A 13892-nucleotide genomic window follows, 5' to 3' on the forward strand; every position below is an offset into this window, starting at 1 on the left:
AAACATTGGGCACTCACTCGTTGCTCCCGTTTCGCGCGCATGTTATCGTTGGCTGATTGCTCTTTCTTGACGACTGCCATACCATCCGATCCGGTCTGCGATGTGGATGCTATCGAGGTGCCAACCGAAATGCACGTCGTAGTCAGATGGACAAACCAGCGTAGTCAGTCAACGTCGGAATGTTGTTGTGAGAGCATCGAAAATACCGGAGTCTCCTGCTTCAAACCGAAGAAACTCACATCTGTCTAACTTCTCTTCTGGGATCAGCCGTTTGAGATTATCTCCAGATGTACACGAGGTGCGGAAAATGGGATTTTACCATCCGCTAGTTGTGTGATTCGATTTGTTTCCTCTATATGACTATATAACAATATCAAGCGTGTGCGGCTGTTCTGGCGTTAGACCAAAACAGGAAAAAGCGAAATGTTTACGTGGAAATGCGAAGGTTAACTCAAGTGGCGCAAAGTGCGCAAGATAGCAGTGATTTTCCCACGCCTCAATATATTCCTTCAAAGCATTTCACCATCGTCATGGGCAAGAGTTGTGATTTCTGAGAAAAGGGGAACAATTTACTAGGGCGATGTTGACGAAGACGGACGGTGTCTGGCCGAGAAACACGAGTGCGCCGCCATCACCGTGAGGAGGATGCTGATTTTTTTTTCTGGTGTGTGGTTTGAGAAAATTGAACGGGAGCGATGATAACGATGAAAATCCGCACCTGGTGGAGAATTATGTCGAGGATAATGGAAAAATTACCGGTGCTTAAGCAGTGGTAAATATTTGCTATGGAGTGAAAAAAATACCAGTAAATCAAATTAAAAGAGTGCATAATTTTCCATTATCGCAACATTGGATGAAATAATGAAGAACCAACCAGTTATATTCGACTGTTTCAAAACGGCATATGGTTGATTTATGCTCGAGTTCGCAAATAATTACACAAGAACGGAATATAAAATATCCGGCAAATGTTGTTTTAACAAACCAAAACATCAGTGCCAGGAATAACACGAAAACACGTTTCTACAACGTCAACAACATGCAACAGTGAATGTGCTTTCGGTGTAAATAACGCAATTATCGTGTTTTGGTCCTGGGAACGAGCCGGTGAGGGCTGTGGTGAAGTCGTCACTATCGAGCAGACCGCGCGTCACATCTAACTGCGATATGGACGCTGGGTGCTGCTCCTCTGCGATCTCCAAAATTACGTCGATCGTTCACGGTGAGTTAGTGTTAATGTTTCAACTGTGGAAAGTATATAAATAATTGCGGTTTTTATGGTTCTGGTACGTTTTTTATAATTCAACGTGTTTGGCACAGCGCGCACAGAGAAAAAGACTGATGGATATAGCTGAGTTCGATTTAACTTCTCGTGGATAAAAAAAATCAAACCACGTACAGCGAATAAAACATTTCTTAGTATTTATAAATACCCAACTCTGCGGCAATATGCACCTGCTCATGAATTATTTTGTTCTTTATTAATCAAACCAACTAAATGTCAAGTTTCACAACAATCGATGAACGAGAGTAATTACCAACAATTAAACAATCCGGTCCAATCAAAAAATATTTCCCCCGTGACATATAAGTTTAAGTTTTTCTTGTAAATCCTTTTCGGCTTTCTCGTACACGATTATATAAAAGTGAGCAAAGCTGGTGTGGCCCATTAGAGATATATTTTTTTTCCCTGAAGACAGATTTAACCTCTTGAATGTGCAACTAAAGAGCACTATCGTTTCTCTACTGAAGCGCAAAGTACTACAGAATTATCTATCAAGCTCTTTTACTGCATAAAATACAATTTGTTCGTCAAGCCACCATTCGCACTACGTTCTCTGTTTGATGCACATCTGTTACATCCAGTTTCATTTGAACGAGATATGGGTCGTAGTAAAACTATTGTAAGGACTGTTCGAAAATAAGTTATCCACCTTTGTTTGTTGAAAATTTGTTGTTTTCGATGTATTGCAAATTGAAAGAGATATTGAAATTCGAGTTTTGGACACATAGCTCCGTAAGAAGGGCATCGAGATGGATAATTTGATCAAGCGTTTCACTATCCACCCCCAAAGGTAAAAACTAATGGTCAACAAGTCGGAAAAAGGGAGCAAATCAAAATCAAGTGACCGGAACTTGGACCAGAAAGTAATTATGTTTTAAAACAAAGCAATTTTATGTCGATTTGTGACCAGGAAAACAAGGCTTGAATAAATGTTGGAATAGTGCAATAGTCATGCAGTATCATATTTTTTCCTAAAACTTAACAAGCAGAATTTACCATATTTGCTAGATAAATTTTAGTAAACTTTCAAAATTCATCCGTTTTTATTCGAAAAAAATAATGCAGATAACTTAGTTTCAATACAGTCCTTAGTATCTACTCAAAAGTAAAGTCTACAGAGTAAACTATAAGTTTGATATGAATGAAAAACTTTTCGAACATATGGCACATGCTACATTCGAAGTTTATCATTTACTACAGTTTACTACAATTCACTACAAGCAAAAACATCAAAACAAAATAGACCACATGATGACGATGATGATTTAATCATTTTCGCAGCTAATCGACAAATGGGGTGTCTGTTTTATTTATTTTCCTTTAACTACACTCATGTTTTCAAAAACAAAGGCATATCGTTTCGATTCTGATGAATAACTTGCATCTAGCACATGAGTAGTAACGTCTAGAGCAGACTACAAGAAATTAGTAGTGAACTCTTCTTTTATTCATACCAAATTAGTTGTTTGTAGTATGTTCGAAATGTGTAGTATAGTGAAGCCTTTGTTATTCATACGAACATGTTCCACAAATGACGTTTACTACTCAAAATGTAGTAAACTCGAACTTACTACTTTTTATTAATACGACCCAATAATAAAGCTGGTTTTACAGTAAATGTCACATAATAAAAAGGAATGAGAAATGCAATGGAATACAACAAAAGTATTTAAACGTTCAACAGTTGCACCGGTCAGTGTCTTTGCTTTTCTATGCTTCTGAAAAAAATCCTTGATATACTTAATACGATCGTTAACACGTTTGTGTGAGTCCCGAAAAGACAAAGCTTCAACTGATTTCTTTATTAAATTGAATATTTAAAATAATTATACTCGAATCAATGTAAAATATTATATGAATAACAAATTGAGGTACGATTTGGGCAAGTTAAAAAAAAAGAAATACATCAAATGGAAATTTGAAGGTTTTGAAGAAAGAAAAAAATTGCTACGGATTTTATCATAATATAAATCAAAAACAAGATGTACAATAGCACGAAGATTTCATGAATTCACAATTGAACTTCTCTTGTAAATAGGCAACTCATTTAAAGTTTATCATCTGCAGACCAAGTATTAGAAGATTGTATGTTTAGATTCGGGCACTCAATGTAAAGTCGTCAGCCAAGCTATTATGTGCGGACCCCAGCTCTTTAGGATTTTCGTGTTGGAAAGCCAGCCTCATGATGGGGTAGACGAGTGAATGCCTCCACGCCGAATAAACGATTGCTGTTCGCAATGTAGATTTTTTTAACTTTCCGAATAATTTTGCCTAAACTCCAAATGGTGAAAATTTGAAACCACGCGCCTCGTCTGTGGAAGAGGCGAGAGCGGTTCTAGTTTACCCTCACTCCGAGATGGGAAATTTAGATGCATACTTAGTAAAACGTGAAGAACTTCTAATTTTGTTAATTTAGAATCTCTCCCATTTTCCTCAAACTGTTGGGAAAGTTAGTTATTGATCCTAGTGCTTACAATTTACCATAGACAAATGAGTGTGTTGATATTGGAAGCAACATAATATCCTGGTGAGCCATGAGCGCGCAAAGTATGGAAAATGTTAACCGTTGTGCTACGGCATAATTTTCGGCAGCTTGGGATGCCCGTTAGCGACCAGTCTGGACCCCACCTTCCAGTTCCCGGCAGTGTACGTGACAAGACGGAGAGGGCAACGAACGAGATTTTCACAAAACAACGACAGAACAAGTATAGGGCATGATTACGGCGCTTTGTTACAACGTTTATATTCTCATAATATTCTGAACAAAACTTGAATTAGAATTATGTTCATATTCACAATCCTTGCGAAATATCTAAACGAAATGATTTAAATATGGTAACGGATTTTGGGTTGTGAAATGACAAAAATGATATTAACTGTTGACATTATGTAAAAATTATAGCAGACCTTAGTGTCCACCCGAGTAGAAGAAAGTACTAAAAGAATAACAAATTGTACCATTGATATATGACTAATTGAATTGCAAAATCCGATATTAGATTGTTTAGCGTAGTTGTAGAAATAACGAAAACAATAACAGACATTGCTCGAGCAATAAGCTTATTAATAACTCATGTTGCCATTATTTGTAATAGCCAACCTATAACAAAACTTTTTTTTATTTCTTTCTTTATTTGGTAGGCACTCTGTTTCTTAACCGCTACTGTGCCAAGATCTACTGTTGTATTCTGCTGTACAAAATACACACAGAATCTAATTTTAGATTTCAATTATTCATTATTGTTGTCGTTGTCCACCTCATCGTGAGTCCATTTTGTTCATGTCGTGTTTCCTATGATCGTTTCATTGTTCGGTTGCCATTTATCTGGGAAACGTTGGAAGAATGCCTCCGAGAAAAAGTCAGTCGTCATCAGGCAGCCGCACAATGGCGGAAACCTAGACAAAACCTCAAAAAAATTTTCGTTCGTTTCGCGAAACTCGTATTTTTTTTTAATGTCACACATATAGTCGACCCGGCAGACGTTGTCCTGCATAGTAGGCGAAAATACGCGTTCTGAACAGCCCATGCAAAGTTCGCATAGAAATCACAATTTTAGTTTTTCACGATTTGCTCAACTTTACTCGTAATTTTCGCATTAGGAAATATCATATAAACCCGTCGGAAACTATAACGAATGTTTCTGCTGAAGAAATGAAAAAAACCCATCCAGCCGTTTTCGAGTTATGCGGATACGAACACAGACCATTTCATTTTTATATATAAGAAGATGAACTGATTCCAAAATTTTATGATTGTAGCTTGTAATTTTAATTTTTGGTGGCTTGTTGAAGTTAATGCGGTAAAGCATCTCCCGAACGAATTTGTATGGAAAATGAAAATTTGACTAAAGTTTCTTTCGACTCGGAACGATTTGGTATCATGTATTGAAACCTAATTTTGGTCTACTTTCCGGTGGTTAGTGTGGTGATTTGTTCCTAGCTGCTCCAAAGCTGGAAATTGACTACATACTGCAATATTTGAATGAGGACGCTGTTATTGCTTCAGACCTCATCAGATCAGCCTCCAGAAGTACTAGAGTAGCATAGTATATGTTGGATAACAATTCTAACCTAAAAATGAATTTAGCGTCCCAAAATTACTCTTTAAAGAAAAATTCGAGCATCATATTAGGTTTTGTCCGGCATTTGTATAAGGGCCCGCCACTGTTAGCCGTGACGGTAAGGCGCGTACCCCAAAACGCCACCATATGGGCTGCGGATCCGGCGACTGACAAGGGTTGTTTGGTGGAGGGGCTGGGAATCGAACCCATGATCATCCGCTTGTAAGGCGAACGTGTAGCCAACTACACTACGAGACCCCCCCCCATATAACAAAATATTTGCAAAGAAAGAAAACATCAAAATAAGCTATTATAAAAAATGATATATTGGTTACAAGATAAAGATTGTCGCTTCGGTTCCCTTTGTTCTGCTGTCCGAAACATGTTGCGTATCGAACTGTCAAATCGTAAGTTTACCACCATATCCTCGCCAGCAAAAGATATTCCGGACAGCGACGACAGCGACAATTTTGTTATAGATAACAACAATAACAAAATTTGTTATGGTTGAAAAAATTGTTCTTTTTTCTATATTCCATACATTTTTATTGAACAAATTTTGCCATCATTAGAAATTTTGTTGTTGGGATGCTATTTTATATTATTCGTAAAAACACCTTAATAAAGAATAAAAAAAATATTTTTAGTAAATAATTACAATTATAACAAAACCTGATATTAATAACTAATTAAGTTATCAGCCATCACTGTTTTATCGACCAAAATAGTTGAATCTTTTTTGCGGACTTCGTTACGCAATGAAAAAAATGTTGGCATCGGCTGGAATTATAACAACGGTATCGACTCATGGAAGAAAATTATCCCATAATAAAAAATACTTTCTGGGTTACTGTGATGGTTCCTTCAAACAGCTTTCCAAAGATTTGCTATTTCTCATCTCGATATTTCCATGAGTCGATGGTCCCTTCAATATCGACTCATGGAGGTTTGATTCTACTCAAATCATGATATCATGACAATTTTATGTTAATAACAGTCGGCCGGACAAAACAAAGTAGAATAATTTATTAATAACAAAATTTATTACTTGTCATAAGACGAGTTTGTACAATCCCATTGAATTCCACCACTCAATTGTATCTTGACAGATACGTTTCTGACCTCAACAAGCTGTCTTCAGTGTCTCGTACTTGACTCGACTTGTACGAGACACTGAAGACGGCCTTACTGTTGAGGTCAAAATACGTATCTGTCAAGATACAATTAAGTGGTGTAATTCAATGGGATTGTATAAACTCGTCTTATGACAAGTGAAGACATTCCACTAAAAAGCTCAAAATAACTTTCTTAACAAGATTTATTATCCAGTAAAATAACAAGTTAACGTAACAAAAATGATAACCGAATATAATTCAAAATAGATCATCGGCAAACAATTAGGATAAATGCAGTTCACAGTTCACACAGAGTGCTATCAGATTGGACAAATCGACGTTTGAATATTTGTTTACAAAATCACATATGTCCTTTTGAATAAGTACCCGAGATTTCTCCTAGCGTATTATGGTGATAATAGAAAGCTGGATGACCGCTTAATCTTAATCCTCATCTGTATGGTAAATCTAGTAAGGGAAACATTCGCAGTTTTTATTTTTAATTGGTAGAGTTTTACTTCGATTGTTTGCCATTTCCAGAGTTGAGCTGTGAGGAAGACCCAACTACATTAACTAGGTTATTAAATTTATTAAACAATACTAACATCCTATAAACACTGGGCTAGGAGAATCGGATGAATGCTGTCATCAGAAAAGTTGAAGAGAGAAGTTGAATCACTAAAACTTACCACGGCAAGGTATAGCCAACGGAATTTAAAATAATTTAAAAAAATACAAGCTGATTTTTTTTGAAAAATTGTTTTTTGCACGAGATTAGAAATTTAACAAACATCAAAAATAGTACCTTTTCCGGAATTCCGGGATCAATTCGAGAAAAACATTTATTATCATGAACAATCAAATAAATACATGTACAATGTAGATAATCACCCGAGCAACACACATGTTGAACACATGTTTCTGTGACCCATATGTAACCGAATTTAGTCACATTTGAGTTGCTGCAACCAAATCGGTCTGAATTGTGCTGCTAGGGCAAAAGTCTAACCCGTGGCTCAAAATTATTTTCAAATACATATAATTTTAAAATGTTTAAAGTTTTTTAAAATATTGCATCCCATATCTCACTGTGGAAATTTTTTCGTGATTCTACTTTTTCTTTTTTGACATTTCTCGGGTACTTATTCAAAAGGACGTATGTGATTTTGTAAACATAGATTCAAACGTCGATTTGTCCAATCTGATAGCACTTCCACGCAAACCATCACCACAGACTGGTAGGGGAAGCCTTTGGCTGCCTGTTTGTTTGTCTGATTGTCAACTTTTATATTCATATTTATATTCATATTGACTCTTCATATTTGATGTATTTAGGTTGATAGGTTGCCTTGTTTTTCCATTTTTCTCACATATTGAGATGACCATTCACCATAAAATATGGAAAAGGAAAAAGCAAATCTTCATTGATAATAAAATTTGTTATTATTCAGATATCACATGATAGATAACTAAATATCAAAATGATAATAAGGATTATCGTATTATCAGTATTATGTAATCAGCGTATCATCAGTTTGATACCTTTTCAGTTATCTGCCTTTGCTCGGGTTGTGAGCCGTCGCGACTGCATATCTGGCCCTATTGTCAGATTAGATTTCAGTCATTTTTTTATTTATTTCTTTGTAGAGGATACGCCGTTATGAGTCTCTGGGTTGCCCCTGCTGCGATGTTCTACTGGGCTGAAATATAAAGAGTGTCCGGCCCAGCGCCACTTCCGTTCCTGAATTTCAGTTGCCTCTGGTGACACCGACGATGGAGTTCGAGATCTAATTTGGATTCACCGTGTTTAAATTATCAAGAGAGCAAGAATCTATTGATTGAATCTAAAACAAGCAGGACCAGTTTTGGCAGCCTAGTAAAACTGCTTGGATTTGGTTGCTTTCATGAGGGCCCATGGTCAGGGCAAGATGCATGGCCCCACCCGAGATTGTTCAGTACAACAACCCACATTTGAGTAAATCAATATATTCTCAATTTTGAGTTGAATAAAGTCAACTTTAGGTAAACTAAAGTTACTAAACCCTGCTATGGGTAATATGTTTTTACGTGGATTAAGGTAAACTACATAGTGTTAGAAAGTACGGTTTTAAGCGAAAACAGCCCACATTTGAGTAGGGGAAATGTTCCGATCTCCATCTCACTGAACATATATTCATCTCACTCACTGCTGAAAAAAATCACAAAAATAATAAGCAAATCAAGCTCCTTTTCATTAGTATGTTTTTGATAAGATGAACGTCGGAGCCATGATATGAAATCCGGGAGCAGTTCTCCAGTTAGCGCCCCCACCATTTGAATACTTCATGTCAGCACTTAAAGTATTTCTGCATTCTCCAGAGACATTTGAAAAATTTAATAATTCTTTGCACTTTGAATACCGTGCGGCATCGAAATCCGTACACTTAAGCACCTTAGAGTGGAATCAGTAGTGATTCAGTTTGGTTGCAAATTTTCGAATACTATTCTAGTTTGAATATGAGCCAAAATAGAACAAACTCACAGGCTTCCCTAGCAGTGTTCTATTCATGTTTGATTGTTTTTCCATTACATGAAATGATTATGTTGCTGCTGAGGAAGGCGCGGTAAATGCAAAGTGGATTTATCCGTACATAAAACGACGCATTCATGCACCAAAACAATTGAAAAATATTTGAATCTCGTGATTTATTCGTGGTTCAAATCTGCAGAAAATAGAACTGAGCGGTATAACAGTTTTAAGCTTTTGAATCTCGACTGTTATAAAAAATGAATCTTGAGCCACTGCTGGGAAAGTGCATGATTCAGATTCATATTCAAACGGACAGCCCCGAACGATTTGAATCACTGCTGATTTTACTCTTAGTATATAAAAAAGTCATTAGAAAATAGGAAACGAATGTATATAAAACGTTTGTCATTGACACAGAAGCATGAAGGTTTCTACTTTTGAAGTGTTTCACATTTACTCATTAAAAACTACGGAAAAAAAATTATAAAATTATGAATAGAATCAACTACTCCTGACTTTCAGCCTTGGGCTGCAAGCCTCTTTAATAAAGAAATAAAAAAAACTACTCCTGACTCGAAATCCGTCCACCGTGGACGGATTTCGAATCAAAGGTTAAAAATCCGTTCAGCTAATTTTAAAATAAATATTTAAATTGAAACAGTCTGATTGACTAAACTACCACTGTAAATAGTTCGATGCGCACCTTGAGAAGCGATCCCTTCGATTTCTATTCCACTTATCCTATGTAATGATTCGCAATTAGCAATTAAAAGACAGTCACTTTTGGTGCAATTATGCTCTACCGGAAAACAAAATGGCAGCACAAACTGCGCGTTTGGTGGGTGGAGATTTGTTTTTGATTTTTGTTGTTTTAATTTCAAAGCCTTCTTTCCAATTCTATGCCCTAAAAGCTTACTGCCAAGTATCTGAACAGGATAAGATTAATTATTTCTACATTAATTACCTTAAACCCCCTTAGATTTATTGATATCTCATGAGGTGGATGGATTTCGGTCCTGCACGGTAATAGTTTCTTTCTTAGTTAAGTCGATAAAAAACAATAAAACATATGCATATTTGCTTTGCACAGCTGAAATAATAAAATAAAAGCTTCTTGTAAATTATATTACAGCACCATTCATACTTGTAAAAGAAACTACAAGCCAATGCTCATAATTTCCACTTTTATTTATTTTTTGCAACAGTTTCTTGTAAATTCCGCTAATATTATTAGTGCGGTTTACTTGTAATATTAGACTTGTAAATTCGCACTTGTAGATTCATTATGCAACGGAAAAATACAAGTTTCAAGCTACTCTACTTATATTATTAGAATAATTTCGATTATGCTACAGGCACCTGATTGTTTCATAAAACGTTGCCATTATTCCATGGAATAGCTTGGAAACCCCCATAAAGAATAATTTTAAGATCCAGAACTAAGTTAAAATTTATCAATTAATAGGAAAATATGTTGCGTAGTGTTAAATGTTCATACCTCGAACGTTTTCCAATATGGAATCATATACGCAAAACTTTCCAATATGGAACCATATAGCGGGGACTATTTGTCCAATGAACCTACAGTTGAGAATAGAAATTGGTACGTGCACAATCCTTTTTTCCATTCCGGCCACTGACAGGAGTACTTAATTTCGTCGTTAATTTAACCCTATCACTAACTACATAGTTTATCTACATTTGATTATTCTATTGCACTATGTTCGATGGATGCTTTAAAGCGGCACTACTGTAACTGTTTCATTGCACCAGGGTATGACGTTTGTGATGATTGCATTTTTAGATTAAGTTTCAATCTTCCTGAAGGGGCGTAATGTTTATATTTGGCAAAAGTATCAAAAGTATTCCCACTACTAGGGATCCTATATCCAGAGATATGCGAAAGCGGCCATCTTGAGCCAATCGAGCATTGAGAGCTGTCAGAATCTGAGCCAAATGAACATTGTTATTGTTACGGATTGAAAGGTATTGCGGTTGTAATGAAACAGATTTTATAAAAAGTTTTGTCGAATAAACAATTTGTTTTACATTGGCAAGTCAAAGTCTAGTTTATGCATGGTACTTTGTTCATTAGTATTGCACTTTTATTTTAGTGATAATGCATTGTTGGACGTTAGATAACGAAATCTGAAAATGTCATTATGCGCCAAGTCATGTTCGAGCTCCAACTTTTTGCGCCACGGCAAGTGCTGGCAGCGTTTGTTTACGATAGTAACAGCGTTGCTAAATCGTCTGGAAAAGTATTCGCACATCTCTTAATATAGGATCCCTACCCACTACCATCTCTCTCTTATGGGCCAGCTGGTAAGGGCGATGACAACTACAGCGTCGGGTGGCAAGAGCGCGAGTTCGAATCCCGCTCGAGGAGAGTAAAAAATTGTGTTCCGGTTGAATATGAAAATACAATAACGATATAATAAGAAAAAAACTTTGTACAAATAGTATTAGAAAAAAAATGCCGTTGAAAAAAACGAAAAACCGAACTTTTGATAAAAGGCTCGGAGACCCATAGTGTTATATACCAATCGACTCAGCTCGACGAACTGAGGTGATGTCTGTGTGTGTGTGTGTTTAAAAAATGTGAGACACTCTTTTTTGTACTTAACCTCAACCGATTTGCTTGCAACAGACGCATTCGACGCGGAATCCTTCCTAATTTTTCGCTATTAAAAAAAAAATTGTTTTGTCCCCATTCCCCAAAAAACTTTCGAACCGAAAAAAAATCTTTTTTTTTTCATGAACTGCTACAATGCATTTTTAAATAAATGTGAATTGATGGAAATAACTGAATCTATCTCCCTAAAGTGCAATTTTGACCTTTCTTATGTGCTTTTCTTGTTACTCTTATGTGATTTCTTGTTTTATAATACACCACGAGAAAGGCACCATCACCGCTAGGTGGATTGTTCTGGTTTTTTTTCTTGTTTTTTAATTTAAGCATTTATTCAGCATTTCGGATGCTGTATAAATGCTACTCAGCAAAAGTTCTACTTTATCGATAAAGTAGGATAAAGCACTTAAGAAGCCATATATTGGGCCAAAACCTGCATTAAAATAGCATTAAAGGCGACTATAGGGCTTTATGGCATTTAATGTTTTGCCATATAATGCCACTTAAATGCTTTATTTAATGCTTACTGGTTACCTGGGAATCTATGCATTTTATTCATTCAAATTGTATCGTGTAAGAGTGCACTTAACAGAACAGATAGTTGATTATGTGAATCAATTTGTTGGCTGGGCAGCTTTCCTCATGCTGATCTAACAATTCATGGGTGCAGAATTCTTCAGCGTTCATTTCTCCACGTTCGCTTCATTCACCGGTGATGTTTAAATAAAACAAGCTTTTTATAAGCTTTTTCATAAAATTGCCACCGATTGATGCCAATCAAAGCTAATTAATAAATTGCACAGTGATTAGCCAAAACTAGTTCTACAGAATTGCTGAATTGCAAGAAAATCTGATAAACGTTGATTGAGTGTAACATTACAATCATCGAAGAAACGTTTTGCAAAAACTTTTTGGACGGAGTCACGAGGTGCATTTCCTTTCGTAACCCAATAATATAATCAGTTTTCCGAGCGGCAGTCGATTTTCCACGGGATCCGCTTTCGCTTTCTTAGGTGTGAGAAAGGTGAATAGAAAGAAAACGACCTACGTTAGGGCAAGGGTAATAAATTTCTCGGAAGGAAACATTCGTGAATTTTACGGACCATTGATCGAAACTGGCCACGGCCGGCGTTACTCGGCGTCCATCCGCTGACCATTTCATTTCACAGCCAACCGAATTGGCAACAATTTTTGGTTCGTTAGTCAATTTGTGTGCCCGTTGATGGTGGTGCCGTTGGATAACCGGTGTAATGGTCCCGTAATTGAAATTGCTGACGGAGGTGGCCGGGATGGCATAGAAAAGTGTTTACAGCTCGGGTGATGAATACAAAACCAATAGTTGATTGATTTTCGCCGAAAACTCGCAGCAAAAATACATAAACGAAAAACACTGAGGCAGAAGATTGACGATAGTATTCTGGTGTGTAATTGAAATGCGTTATAATGGACAAGCCGAGCTCTGAGAGTTAATTAAAAATTGTTTGTAATTTCATTTCTGAAGAAATCACTCGCTTTGTTCACTTCTCGAATAACCAGAAATTGTTTTTTTTATTTAAATCGCGAAATCATCTTAGACTTTCTTTGTTTAGCCGTGTTTTTCCCATAATTTCAGTAAAAACAGGGAGAAGGGAGAAGGTCTAAAATAATTACTTGTTACTCATCGATTATCGATTGTTGTTGTTATTCGGAGAAACCACAAAATTTACAACCGAAATTAGTGTCCACGAACAAAATTCCGTCATACTTATTTTATAATCGTTTATTATATGCCGTGTTCTGTCATACTTTTTGGTTTTTATTTTTATCTGTCACATACTTGCGAAAAAAAATGCCAGAGAAGCGCAGGGAGTAAGTTTGATAGCATATGGCATTTTTTATGAATATTTCATTCAATTCCTGCCAAGGATCGCATGTTGATAACCATTTATATTTTGTCAACCATAACGGTCAACAAAAAAACAAACATGTATGGGTCTCCAGTAGCATTACGAGAAAGGAGTAGGATTGCCAATCTGGAGATGGCGAGATCGATTTTCGATCCAGTCTAGGATGTTTTCGGGTTGGAAACTTTCTCGAAACCCTGAGCATAGTGTATCCATTGTACTTGCCGCACAAGATACATACTCATGCAATGGCGGGCATTAGAGGGCTAATTACTGAAGAAATGCTAATAGAATACTAAGTTGAAAAGCATACCAAGTTCCCGTTTGAATGCAAAGCCATTGAAGAAGAAGAAGAAGAGGATGGCCGACAAGGTACTCGTGTTTCCATTAATTGATATTTTCATAAC

The 13892-nt window shown here is 36.4% G+C and overlaps 1 protein-coding gene across 2 annotated transcripts in view; it reads left to right on the forward strand.

The window, feature by feature from the left end:
• Positions 1 to 203: 203 nt before the first annotated feature.
• The window catches only part of LOC134220742 (tyramine receptor 1), a 171774-nt gene continuing 158085 nt past the window's right edge, over positions 204 to 13892 (forward strand). For both annotated transcript variants that reach the window (XM_062699842.1, XM_062699841.1), the window contains exon 1: positions 204 to 1222. The gene's annotated coding sequence lies outside the window, so the exon portion shown is untranslated. The remainder of the gene's footprint in view (positions 1223 to 13892) is intronic.

Source organism: Armigeres subalbatus, chromosome 3 (assembly GCF_024139115.2).
Source record: "Armigeres subalbatus isolate Guangzhou_Male chromosome 3, GZ_Asu_2, whole genome shotgun sequence".
Lineage (NCBI taxonomy): Eukaryota > Metazoa > Arthropoda > Insecta > Diptera > Culicidae > Armigeres > Armigeres subalbatus.